This window comes from Agrilus planipennis, unplaced genomic scaffold (assembly GCF_000699045.2).
Source record: "Agrilus planipennis isolate EAB-ADULT unplaced genomic scaffold, Apla_2.0 scaffold79, whole genome shotgun sequence".
Taxonomy (NCBI): Eukaryota; Metazoa; Arthropoda; class Insecta; order Coleoptera; family Buprestidae; genus Agrilus; species Agrilus planipennis.
The window spans coordinates 1,181,844-1,194,447 of record NW_020442428.1 but is presented as its reverse complement, the minus strand read 5'-3'; the positions used below and the strand labels follow the sequence as shown (position 1 = coordinate 1,194,447).

At 32.2% G+C, this 12,604-nt stretch overlaps 1 protein-coding gene and 1 non-coding gene across 2 annotated transcripts in view; both read right to left on the bottom strand.

Annotated features, from left to right (window-relative positions):
• The window catches only part of LOC108734638 (cGMP-dependent protein kinase, isozyme 2 forms cD4/T1/T3A/T3B-like), a 33,857-nt gene extending 32,985 nt beyond the window's left edge, over positions 1 to 872 (bottom strand). Inside the window, exon 1 of the mRNA XM_025980252.1 lies at positions 772 to 872. The gene's annotated coding sequence lies outside the window, so the exon portion shown is untranslated. The remainder of the gene's footprint in view (positions 1 to 771) is intronic.
• Positions 873 to 6,699: 5,827 nt separating this feature from the next.
• Positions 6,700 to 6,772, bottom strand: Trnar-ucu. Its single transcript has one exon. It is a non-coding gene; the product is annotated as a tRNA-Arg (tRNA).
• Positions 6,773 to 12,604: the final 5,832 nt, after the last annotated feature.

Here is a 12,604-nt window from a genome sequence, read left to right as displayed (position 1 = left end):
TCAAAGAAGTGAATTCCGGAATAAAAATTTGTTCACGTCATTTTAATGCACATGATTATATTTCAGCAAGTATTTACCATCAGCCATAACCTTAATATTTAAAACTAAAATCATACTAAAATTATAAAGTGAGAAATTATTTATTCCTGTGTAATTGATTTAACACAATCCTAATGATACGATATAAGTATTTTGAGGTTAAGAACCTACCTGCTGCAATACAACAAGTCGTGCAAGTCATTAATATGATATTGCTTAAATCACCCAGAATCACCTCACCAATTATATAACGTGAATGACTTTTTAAATCCGAAGTTTGTAAAACGTAGGCAGTAAACTTGACGGAATTTAAAGGCTAGCTTCCGGATTTGTTATTTCCGAATTTTATAATGTGATTGGCATTAAAAACACGCTCACGTTCAACGAAATTTCCTTTCCGAGGCTTTGTGTCAGCCCAATCACATATTGTGTTAATACTTATCATTTTATCGTAATTTAAAAACTTGGAAATTGCACGGTACACTATAGGAACTACGATAAATTTTCCCTAACCGGCGCCATGTTTTTAGGCTCCTCCCATTTGAAGGATCCCAATAGATAGTTACGGTTCTGTCACTACAAGGAGAAAATTACCTCAATAAGTGCTGTTGTGCTCATAAAAATGAGGCATATTTTTTTAGCTTCTATGGACATTTAAGATCTGGATAACTAGTCTCAATTAATTAAAAAGAAAACACCCACTGATATTACAATGTAAAAAAGAAAACTTACCCTAGTATCTATTCTCTTTAGCAAAAAATAAAACCATTATTTATACCGTATAGGAATTAAAATACAAACTACATTTGCTTTTTTGTAGAAGAGGTATGTTGTCTTATAACACTAACCACTTCTTAATATGTTGTCTTATACAACTTCACAAAATCTGTAATTGTTGCATGAAACGCATTCAAATAAAATAATTTGTAGTTGATACAGTTCCAAAAGATTTTGGACCCAGACAGAATGCTGGTTTGTTGAGAGTAAATACATTTCTGTAGGTACAGTTACGTTCTACGAAAATGAACAGAGAGGAAACAATCTGTGGACCAGAGGAAGATCACAGAATTTCATTCTTAACAATTTCTGTTTTTATCATCTGCAAAAGTGAATGCAACAATTAGGACTAAATAATAAAGTCGAAGTCATTTCCAAGTTTCGTATCTCAGGATGTAAAATGTGATCACTCACTATCTTTCTACGTCACAGCCTAGAGCAATGACCGGCGTTCCAGGACCGGACCGCAGATTAAAAATTTGGTCGCCAAAATTTTTTAAAGTAAAGTACAGAAACTAGTAAAATAGCCATTATCCTAGAGTATTCAACAGCTGTTGAAAAGTATCTTAAATATTATTACCGAAAAAACATTTGAATACATACTAAAGTTAGATGAATATCGACTAAAGATGACATAAACAGTCTACAATAACGACTAGCTCGAACTTTTACTATTTTAGATAGTTTTAAATGTTCGTATAAAGTGAAGGTACAAACCTTGCATTCAAGTTCGAGTTTCCCCAGGAGCTTGGACCCTTTTCATATAGTTTGTATAAACAAGTACAATTAAAATGCAATTTATATGAAAATTCAAAAACATTTAAAAAACCATCTTCTTCTAAGGGGAGAGAGTTTAAAGGATAAACCCATCCACACATTGAAAGTAGTCAGTAAGAACTAATTGTAATAGCTCTGACAGCTCTTTGAGACAAACGTGCACATGTCCCGCTAATTTTAATTCTATGACAAGTCGTGAATTGTGTTCATTTTTAACGAACATAAATGTACAACATGTATGACCCGTCGTATTTTGCACTTGTCGTAATCATGCATGCACAATTAACTTTCTTGTTTGCTAAGTGCGATTGTCAGCAAAATTTATTAGCGCCGTTTGTTTGTGCCATTTATACTTACACATATTATTTTAACGTAATATTCTTTACTTTGAGTTACGTTACTGTAGGTGAAATTTATTAATACATCAAATGCTTACGCCGAAGGGTTTTCTTTCAAACATCAGTCAGCGGTCAATTTTTTATCGGTCAAAAATTATAGTCAGGGACACAACACTTTCTACGAATGAATGTCATTAACGTATATGATAACAAATTGTTCAAGTAATTACTACCGCAGTCACCTTGATAATGATAAGCTTCGATGGAACTTTTCGACAAGTACAATGGTAAAATAGGTGAATGACTACATACGTTTTTGCATCGCCACTTAAAAACCGATAAAGAAAAGGACACACACAAAAATTGAAAAACTTAATATCGATTTTTTATGGTTTTACTTAAATTATAATTAAGTGCAATAGCCAAAAAATATGATGAAGTGTAAAATAATTCGAGCATACGTAATCCTAAAATGTAGCATCGTGCTACAGATGGCGTTTACTGCGCCATTTGTAGTATTTTCTAAAATGATAAGTGTTATTAGCAAAGGCCTAAAAGATATCTAAGTAAAATAAAATACTCGATTCTCAGTAAATTACGTAGTTTTAAGGCTTTTGATACTGGTGTAGTAGAAGCTGGTCGTATTAGTTTTACGAATATTATATGAGAAAACGATAGAAAATAGAAACAGCATGCAGTATACATATTAGGATTCGTAGATTTAGAAAATGCTTTTGACAGTGTTAAATGGGATACATAAAAATGTAGGGACGAGATACAGAGATAGAAGAGTGATATATAGTTTATACATGTATATAGAATTTGAGCAACATCCTTGAGTAATAAAATATTAAGAACAGAGTTAAAGAAAGATGTGCAATATCATCGTTGCTTTTTTATTTGTATGTTGAAGATTGACAATTAATACTATTAAAGAGAGGACAGCTTTAGGAATAAAAATAAACATACGTGAACAAAAGAATAGCATGTTTAAAATTTGCTGATGATATAGCAACTCTAAATAAAATGGAAGCGATATTGAGACAAGTTATGGTATAAAAAAGAAAATAAAAATATTTGCATGAAAGGGAAGTGAAAGTAGAATTAGAGATAATGGAAATATAGGAGGCGAAAAACTGAGAATGTGTCGATTTCTATATTTAGGGAGTCCAACAACTCGGGAATCAGGGTGGAAAAGCGGCTAGAGACATAAAACAAAGTATAGCGTCCAAGATGGTTGAAAGGCAATCTGCGTGGGGCAGATTCGACAAAAAAGTTATCATCAGAGTCAAATAACTCGGGAATCAGTGTGGAAAAGAGGCTAGAGATATAAAACAAAGAACAGCGTCCAAGAATGTCGAAATCGCGATCTGCGTCTGGCGGTTTCGACAGAATTCTGACCACCAGAGTCAAATAAGTCAGGAGTCAGGGTAGAAAAAGTGTTAGAGATATAAAACAAAGAATACCGCAGGGCCGGATACCTTAGAAGGTTGAAACCGCGATATACGTGTATGGCGGTTTCGACAGAACCGAGCAGCATGCCCTAGAGGTTTAGACCATTGCTTAGCATTCGGGAGGACGCCGGTTCGATTCCGAGTACGCCTGCCTTGGTCCAAGTTTTTCTGTGGTTTCTTTGGATCACTTACGCAAATGCTGGGGCAGTAATATTCCACAGATAATCTTTCATTCTCTTCTGTCTTCATTTCGTCCGTCTCATCTATCTCACCCGAACTACCACCCACCCATTCCCACGATTCCTGAAAGCAGGCTGAAGTGGGCCTTCCGCCCTATCTTCCGGCGTAGTCCGGAGGGACTGCTCGCCCACCGGCATTACTGGCTGGTGGGAATGAAACACCCAAAAGTTTTTTTTTTTTTCGACAGAATACTAACCACCAGAGTCAAATAAATCTGCAGTCAAGGTGGAAAAAGCGCTAGAGATATAAAACAAAGAATAGCCTCCAAGAATGATGAAATCGTGATCTGCGTCTGGCAGATTCTACAGAAAAGTTACCATCAGAGTCAAATAACTTGGGAATCAGGATGAACAAGGGATTACAGCTATAAAACAAAGAATAGCACAGGGCTCGGTATCTTAACAAAAAGAAATCACTTTTGTGCTCGATATCACGTCGGAAATTTGAAAACGGTTATTAAAAGTGTGTTTGGAGCACGACTCTGTAGGGTTATAGAAAGACGTTAGGGTAGAAAAAATTGGAAATGAGGAGGTATTATAAGGAGTAAGAGAACAGAGGGCGTAACGGAAGTCAGTAAGAAATAGGTAACACATACTCAGACATGAAAGGCTTGTTAGAAATATATTACAAGCACAAGAGAGGTGAAGGTAGACCTAGACGAAATTATTGTTTCTAATGAGGCTTCTGGTCCTTGTAATGGAACCGAGAGTCCTATAGAAATTTTTGTTATATTTGAAACTTTCGGTACATTTTTCTCTGTCATAAGTCTTCCTAACCAAACAATGACGTCACCAATGGATATAGGTACATCTCCAAACAGCCTGCCGTATTAGTGCCTATTTAGTATTACCTGAAATGCATTTCCGATTGATATTTAGATAGATTTTCTAGAAAATGTGTCTAATATAATTTATTTCACGCATTTCCGACCAATTTGAGGAATTATATACATTTCCTAGGAATTGTGTACAATGACGGATTTCATACATTTCCAGTAACATATATGGAAATTGATTATGTTTAGTCGCTATTAAAATGCTAAAAATATAATCGTAAAGGTGTGTTGAAGATATTTAAACACACAAGCAGAAATTTTATTATTGGTAGTTTATTTTACCATACATAACGAACTGTATAAATTATGCATTTTGCTAATTATCGAATCATTTATTTATATCGAAACGTTTCGGTAATAACAAAGGTAGGCATGAGAAATCGGCGCCAGTCTAGTAATAGATTTTGCTTTTATTGACTGTTCTCGAGAATACAAATACAACATAATATTACCATTAACCTTCACTTTTTATCAATAAAAAACCTACTCACTTTTTTAATTGATTTTTGGGCTATTTTTAACTTCGTTGCATTGTACCGACAGCTGAACTTCCGCCTATTCACTGTAAATTAATTATTATTCACTGAAAACTAGAATTCTGTTTACCATTATAAAAACACTTACACCTATGATCATTACAATTTATAGCTTTTACGATTGAGCAAGAATAACTTGTAAATATTCTGATTATAAGGACATATTTGATCACTCCTGCGATAAATTTAACACTTTTTTACATCATTAACAATTAAGAAATAGAAACATTAATTTTTATGACTAGTTTATTAAAATACATGTGTATATGTACAAATATGCATATATCTGCATGTATAACCGAAAAATTAAGGATTTTTACTATCATTATAATGTGACTATCTATTTTTTAAAATTTTCTGAAAAAATTCGTTATTATCCTATATACATATATCCAAGATTTTCATTCACAGCAAAGCATAAAAGTAATTCCTTATTTTGTTATTTTATTACACCAGAAAGGAGGCGTTCATAAAATACGTCGCTCAGTAATTTTCCGACCCTTTCACCGACCCCTTAACGATTTCTTGTGTTTGAAAACAGCAATGAGAAATACTTTTTATCGCAATTGAAAATTTTAAGAATTATAAAGTTAAAAAAAACATTAAAATAAAATTGATGAACTGCAAACATCACATTTGTTTAGACCCCTTCTCCTTTGTTCTATCTCATCATGCTAAACATTACCCCCCCCCCATTTTTGCGAACGTATTTAATGAATGATTCCAAAGAAAAAACCTACAATATACTTAAAAAACAAATTGCTTCCACTGTTTGCTATGAATGAAAAGTTTAATTATATACATATAGGTACGACAGATTAAGATATTTTTGTAGAAAATTGTAAAAAAGCGGATGTTGACGATACACTTCAATCGATAAGATACGATAGATAAATTCTATTCATTGATTATACCTAACAGTATTTAAAATTATTTTGAATTTCATTTTTACTAATACAATGAGGACTGCTTTCTGTATAAAGTGTACCCTCTCCTTTAGTATTTAATTTCCTATAGGATGGTAGTAGTAAATTGTCCGATTTAAGTTATTTGTTGTATGTTTAAGAAGAATTAAAAAGATTTTAAATGCCAGGAGAGTTTACATTCTCCCTGTGGTAAATTTTGCTTTGGCCGAATTTCTAAAAATTCCTAATTAAAATGTAGTACTGCTAACAACTACCTTTTCTCAATTGACCAAAAAAAGTAATTAAAAGCATAAATGAGTTTATATGCATTAAAAATGATTCATAAAAAGAATTTTTTAATAAGAGGGTAGAAGATTTCTCTCAAACAAACATCAATATAGAACTCAAGCAAACCACATGGTAGGTGACTACAGAATTCAGTAAGAATTAACAAATTATAAAGAAAACTTCATCAGCGTTCGCTTGATTACAATTAGGCGCTGACAGATGACTCTGTAATACCTGATTTATATTAAATTGTACGGAATATAAAAGTTTATAAAATTAATTAATGTGTTCGATTTATACATTTCATAGTATCTTTAATTTAAATACGTTCCTTCATAGCACCGAACTACTGAGAAATAGTTAATAGTAAAGCGATTTGGATACGAAATAGGGTAAATTTATAATAAATCTAAGTAAAAATGCTATCACTTCGTTAAATATATTGAAATGATAACAAACCGTAAGTATCTTAAAATGAAATTAAAAGTGAAATATAGAAAAAAAGTTAGCCATCCCTTGCGGGGATCGAACCCGCGACCTTTGGATTAGAAGTCCAACGCGCTATCCGCTGCGCCAAAGGGACTGTTGAATTTCTGTTTTCGTATAATCGCTAATCAACTAAAGCCGACAATAAACCCACCTTTTTAGTAATTTAAAGTATTGTACAATTGTTTTCGATATTTAGTTGAAACAAAATCCATAAAATGTTTCAAAATTTGTATTTATCATGATTATTATGATTTGATATACTATTTTCTGTAATTACAGCGATAAATATTCATTTAATATTTTTGTGAATAAACTAAACATTATAGTGACTGTTATAAATAATTCTTTCAAAAACGAAAAAAATTTCATCTTTGTTAGTGTTAAAGTGATTATTACTGTGATAATTTTTTCTTTCAATTGAATTGTAAATTTTATTGATGATACAAATACATATTTTAGGTGTTAATTATTTGTGTTATAAATAATTCTTTCAAAAACGAAAAAAATTTCATCTTTGTTAGTGTTAAAGTGATTATTACTGTGATAATTTTTACTTTCAATTGAATTGTAAATTTTATTGATGATACAAATACATATTTTTGTTTGTTATTTTCAGGTGTTAATTATTTGTGTTAAAAATAACAAAATCTTACTTATAATAAATATTTAATTTCACTTTAATGAATACTTAATTACTTATAGTTTATATAAACCTGATAATACATAATTTAACCGACAGAGAATCATTACCAAATATGAGTGTCAGAAACTAGGCCTATGGCAGTGTCAGAAAGTGGGTCTTCAAACATCACTTTTTAAATCATTTATTAAAATTACTAATTCGCTTTAAATAATTATATCGCGTATATGAGTTTTTTTAGAAACTTTGAACTTGTTTATAGTATAAAAATTATTTATTCTAATTAAATATTATTATAGTTATCGTAATATAATCTCAGGTGTCACTCTTAGAGTGTCAGAAACTGGGCCTTTTACCTTAGATGTATGTTTTGATTCCACTTAAACGCTACGAAGCTCATCTACCTACCCCGAAAAAAAAATCCTGACTACGGACCTGTACCGAACAGATACACGTTTCTGTTATTTTGATTTTTGTGAACGCACTACATTAGGTGCTTAGGTTCGATAGGCGATTACGAAATGTAGAATACCCATTTTGGCAAACTAACGAGTATCCTTTGCTATTTTTTTTATCTTTTTGCTGTTAAAATGCCGCATAGGTATTTCCATTTTTCAATTTTCATCCTTGTTTGAATCTAAATACGAACCGAATAAGTTCACGAATTCGTACAAACAAGGCATAAACTAGGAGCAACCTTTCTAAGCCCTCGAGGAGCTTATGCCGAACCCAAACCGTTATTCTTCATTTCCAATTCATTGACAATATATAAAATAGTTCGGTGAAAGTTTAAATTGAGAAATTTATATAAAATTGGGAGGACGACATATACGTATATATGTATGTATATTGCACACATATCCCGTTGTAACTCTACACGAAGATCTAGACCGTAGATGGGATTTTAACTTCGAAATTCCTTAAAATGAAACCAAAACGGAACAACTGGAAAGAAATAAATTTTTTCTTGACGTCTACCTTTTAACTTATTGTGGTAAACTAGTTGTGAAATATATTTAATAACAGAAAGTAACAAAACAATAGAAATGTTCCACTGTTTTTGTTAATTGATGTGATAGGGGGCTTATAACGTAAATTAACGAAATTCGTAATATGCAAGTACAGCGCGTTGATGTGATATCAAAATTGATCTTAATTTTTAGAAAAACTTTCTTTGGAATAGATGCTTGGTGCGGACACTCATATAGCTTTGGTGAGATAATTACTTCTGAAGTACTTACAGACAGACCAACATAAAAGAACGATATTAGTTACAGAATGAATGTTCTAATTAAAAAAAAAAACCTTCTGCTCTGTTTATTATTAAGAAGCCGCAATTTAAAGAAATCGAAACTACAGATGCATCTATAGTCCTTCAGTGTCAAATTGATGCCTGTAAATTTAGAACAATAAAGTGACCAAAATGCAAAATCCGAGGCCTCTTTGGGGCTACACTGCAAATCCAAGTATGTGATTAGGTGTGTGAATTTCATACGTCACACAGATGTTTGGTGTGAGACTAAAATTTGCTGTTTGAAAAATACATACTTATATAAATTTTGATATGTACGAAATTCACACTTCTGTATTTTATTACGGTCAAATGCTAAATTTGTGTGAGAAAAAAATCAATCATCAAATTAAAATACATTTGAAGGGTATGAAAATCATTTACATGTCGGTAGTTCACACATTTAGTTCAAAATCATACTCAAAAGAAAATCACATATGAAAAATATTCACACACTTGTGATTAATCATAATAACAATTATAAATTAACATAAATTTAGTATGTAATGTGTGTTTAATCTTTAGAATTATGTTTGAGAAAATAAACAAAATGACTCAAAATTAATTGTTCACATAATAAGTGAAACGTTTCTTTTTATAACTAACTATAACGTAGATACATATGATTATATTTAAAGTTTTAGACACTCGACTTCAACTATGTTGTGTACATATAAGTGTTTTATTCATCGCAGAAATACTATCTATTGATGAAATGTTCCAATTTAGATACGTGAAATTACATATTTATGGTGACTACAGATTTCAGTAAGAATTAACACATTATAAAGAAAACTTCATCAGCGTTCGCTTGATTACAATTAGGCGCTGACAGATGACTCTGTAATACCTGATTTATATTAAATTGTACGGAATATANTATCGTAATTTAAAAACTTGGAAATTGCACGGTACACTATAGGAACTACGATAAATTTTCCCTAACCGGCGCCATGTTTTTAGGCTCCTCCCATTTGAAGGATCCCAATAGATAGTTACGGTTCTGTCACTACAAGGAGAAAATTACCTCAATAAGTGCTGTTGTGCTCATAAAAATGAGGCATATTTTTTTAGCTTCTATGGACATTTAAGATCTGGATAACTAGTCTCAATTAATTAAAAAGAAAACACCCACTGATATTACAATGTAAAAAAGAAAACTTACCCTAGTATCTATTCTCTTTAGCAAAAAATAAAACCATTATTTATACCGTATAGGAATTAAAATACAAACTACATTTGCTTTTTTGTAGAAGAGGTATGTTGTCTTATAACACTAACCACTTCTTAATATGTTGTCTTATACAACTTCACAAAATCTGTAATTGTTGCATGAAACGCATTCAAATAAAATAATTTGTAGTTGATACAGTTCCAAAAGATTTTGGACCCAGACAGAATGCTGGTTTGTTGAGAGTAAATACATTTCTGTAGGTACAGTTACGTTCTACGAAAATGAACAGAGAGGAAACAATCTGTGGACCAGAGGAAGATCACAGAATTTCATTCTTAACAATTTCTGTTTTTATCATCTGCAAAAGTGAATGCAACAATTAGGACTAAATAATAAAGTCGAAGTCATTTCCAAGTTTCGTATCTCAGGATGTAAAATGTGATCACTCACTATCTTTCTACGTCACAGCCTAGAGCAATGACCGGCGTTCCAGGACCGGACCGCAGATTAAAAATTTGGTCGCCAAAATTTTTTAAAGTAAAGTACAGAAACTAGTAAAATAGCCATTATCCTAGAGTATTCAACAGCTGTTGAAAAGTATCTTAAATATTATTACCGAAAAAACATTTGAATACATACTAAAGTTAGATGAATATCGACTAAAGATGACATAAACAGTCTACAATAACGACTAGCTCGAACTTTTACTATTTTAGATAGTTTTAAATGTTCGTATAAAGTGAAGGTACAAACCTTGCATTCAAGTTCGAGTTTCCCCAGGAGCTTGGACCCTTTTCATATAGTTTGTATAAACAAGTACAATTAAAATGCAATTTATATGAAAATTCAAAAACATTTAAAAAACCATCTTCTTCTAAGGGGAGAGAGTTTAAAGGATAAACCCATCCACACATTGAAAGTAGTCAGTAAGAACTAATTGTAATAGCTCTGACAGCTCTTTGAGACAAACGTGCACATGTCCCGCTAATTTTAATTCTATGACAAGTCGTGAATTGTGTTCATTTTTAACGAACATAAATGTACAACATGTATGACCCGTCGTATTTTGCACTTGTCGTAATCATGCATGCACAATTAACTTTCTTGTTTGCTAAGTGCGATTGTCAGCAAAATTTATTAGCGCCGTTTGTTTGTGCCATTTATACTTACACATATTATTTTAACGTAATATTCTTTACTTTGAGTTACGTTACTGTAGGTGAAATTTATTAATACATCAAATGCTTACGCCGAAGGGTTTTCTTTCAAACATCAGTCAGCGGTCAATTTTTTATCGGTCAAAAATTATAGTCAGGGACACAACACTTTCTACGAATGAATGTCATTAACGTATATGATAACAAATTGTTCAAGTAATTACTACCGCAGTCACCTTGATAATGATAAGCTTCGATGGAACTTTTCGACAAGTACAATGGTAAAATAGGTGAATGACTACATACGTTTTTGCATCGCCACTTAAAAACCGATAAAGAAAAGGACACACACAAAAATTGAAAAACTTAATATCGATTTTTTATGGTTTTTCTTAAATTATAATTAAGTGCAATAGCCAAAAAATATGATGAAGTGTAAAATAATTCGAGCATACGTAATCCTAAAATGTAGCATCGTGCTACAGATGGCGTTTACTGCGCCATTTGTAGTATTTTCTAAAATGATAAGTGTTATTAGCAAAGGCCTAAAAGATATCTAAGTAAAATAAAATACTCGATTCTCAGTAAATTACGTAGTTTTAAGGCTTTTGATACTGGTGTAGTAGAAGCTGGTCGTATTAGTTTTACGAATATTATATGAGAAAACGATAGAAAATAGAAACAGCATGCAGTATACATATTAGGATTCGTAGATTTAGAAAATGCTTTTGACAGTGTTAAATGGGATACATAAAAATGTAGGGACGAGATACAGAGATAGAAGAGTGATATATAGTTTATACATGTATATAGAATTTGAGCAACATCCTTGAGTAATAAAATATTAAGAACAGAGTTAAAGAAAGATGTGCAATATCATCGTTGCTTTTTTATTTGTATGTTGAAGATTGACAATTAATACTATTAAAGAGAGGACAGCTTTAGGAATAAAAATAAACATACGTGAACAAAAGAATAGCATGTTTAAAATTTGCTGATGATATAGCAACTCTAAATAAAATGGAAGCGATATTGAGACAAGTTATGGTATAAAAAAGAAAATAAAAATATTTGCATGAAAGGGAAGTGAAAGTAGAATTAGAGATAATGGAAATATAGGAGGCGAAAAACTGAGAATGTGTCGATTTCTATATTTAGGGAGTCCAACAACTCGGGAATCAGGGTGGAAAAGCGGCTAGAGACATAAAACAAAGTATAGCGTCCAAGATGGTTGAAAGGCAATCTGCGTGGGGCAGATTCGACAAAAAAGTTATCATCAGAGTCAAATAACTCGGGAATCAGTGTGGAAAAGAGGCTAGAGATATAAAACAAAGAACAGCGTCCAAGAATGTCGAAATCGCGATCTGCGTCTGGCGGTTTCGACAGAATTCTGACCACCAGAGTCAAATAAGTCAGGAGTCAGGGTAGAAAAAGTGTTAGAGATATAAAACAAAGAATACCGCAGGGCCGGATACCTTAGAAGGTTGAAACCGCGATATACGTGTATGGCGGTTTCGACAGAACCGAGCAGCATGCCCTAGAGGTTTAGACCATTGCTTAGCATTCGGGAGGACGCCGGTTCGATTCCGAGTACGCCTGCCTTGGTCCAAGTTTTTCTGTGGTTTCTTTGGATCACTTACGCAAATGCTGGGGCAGTAATATTC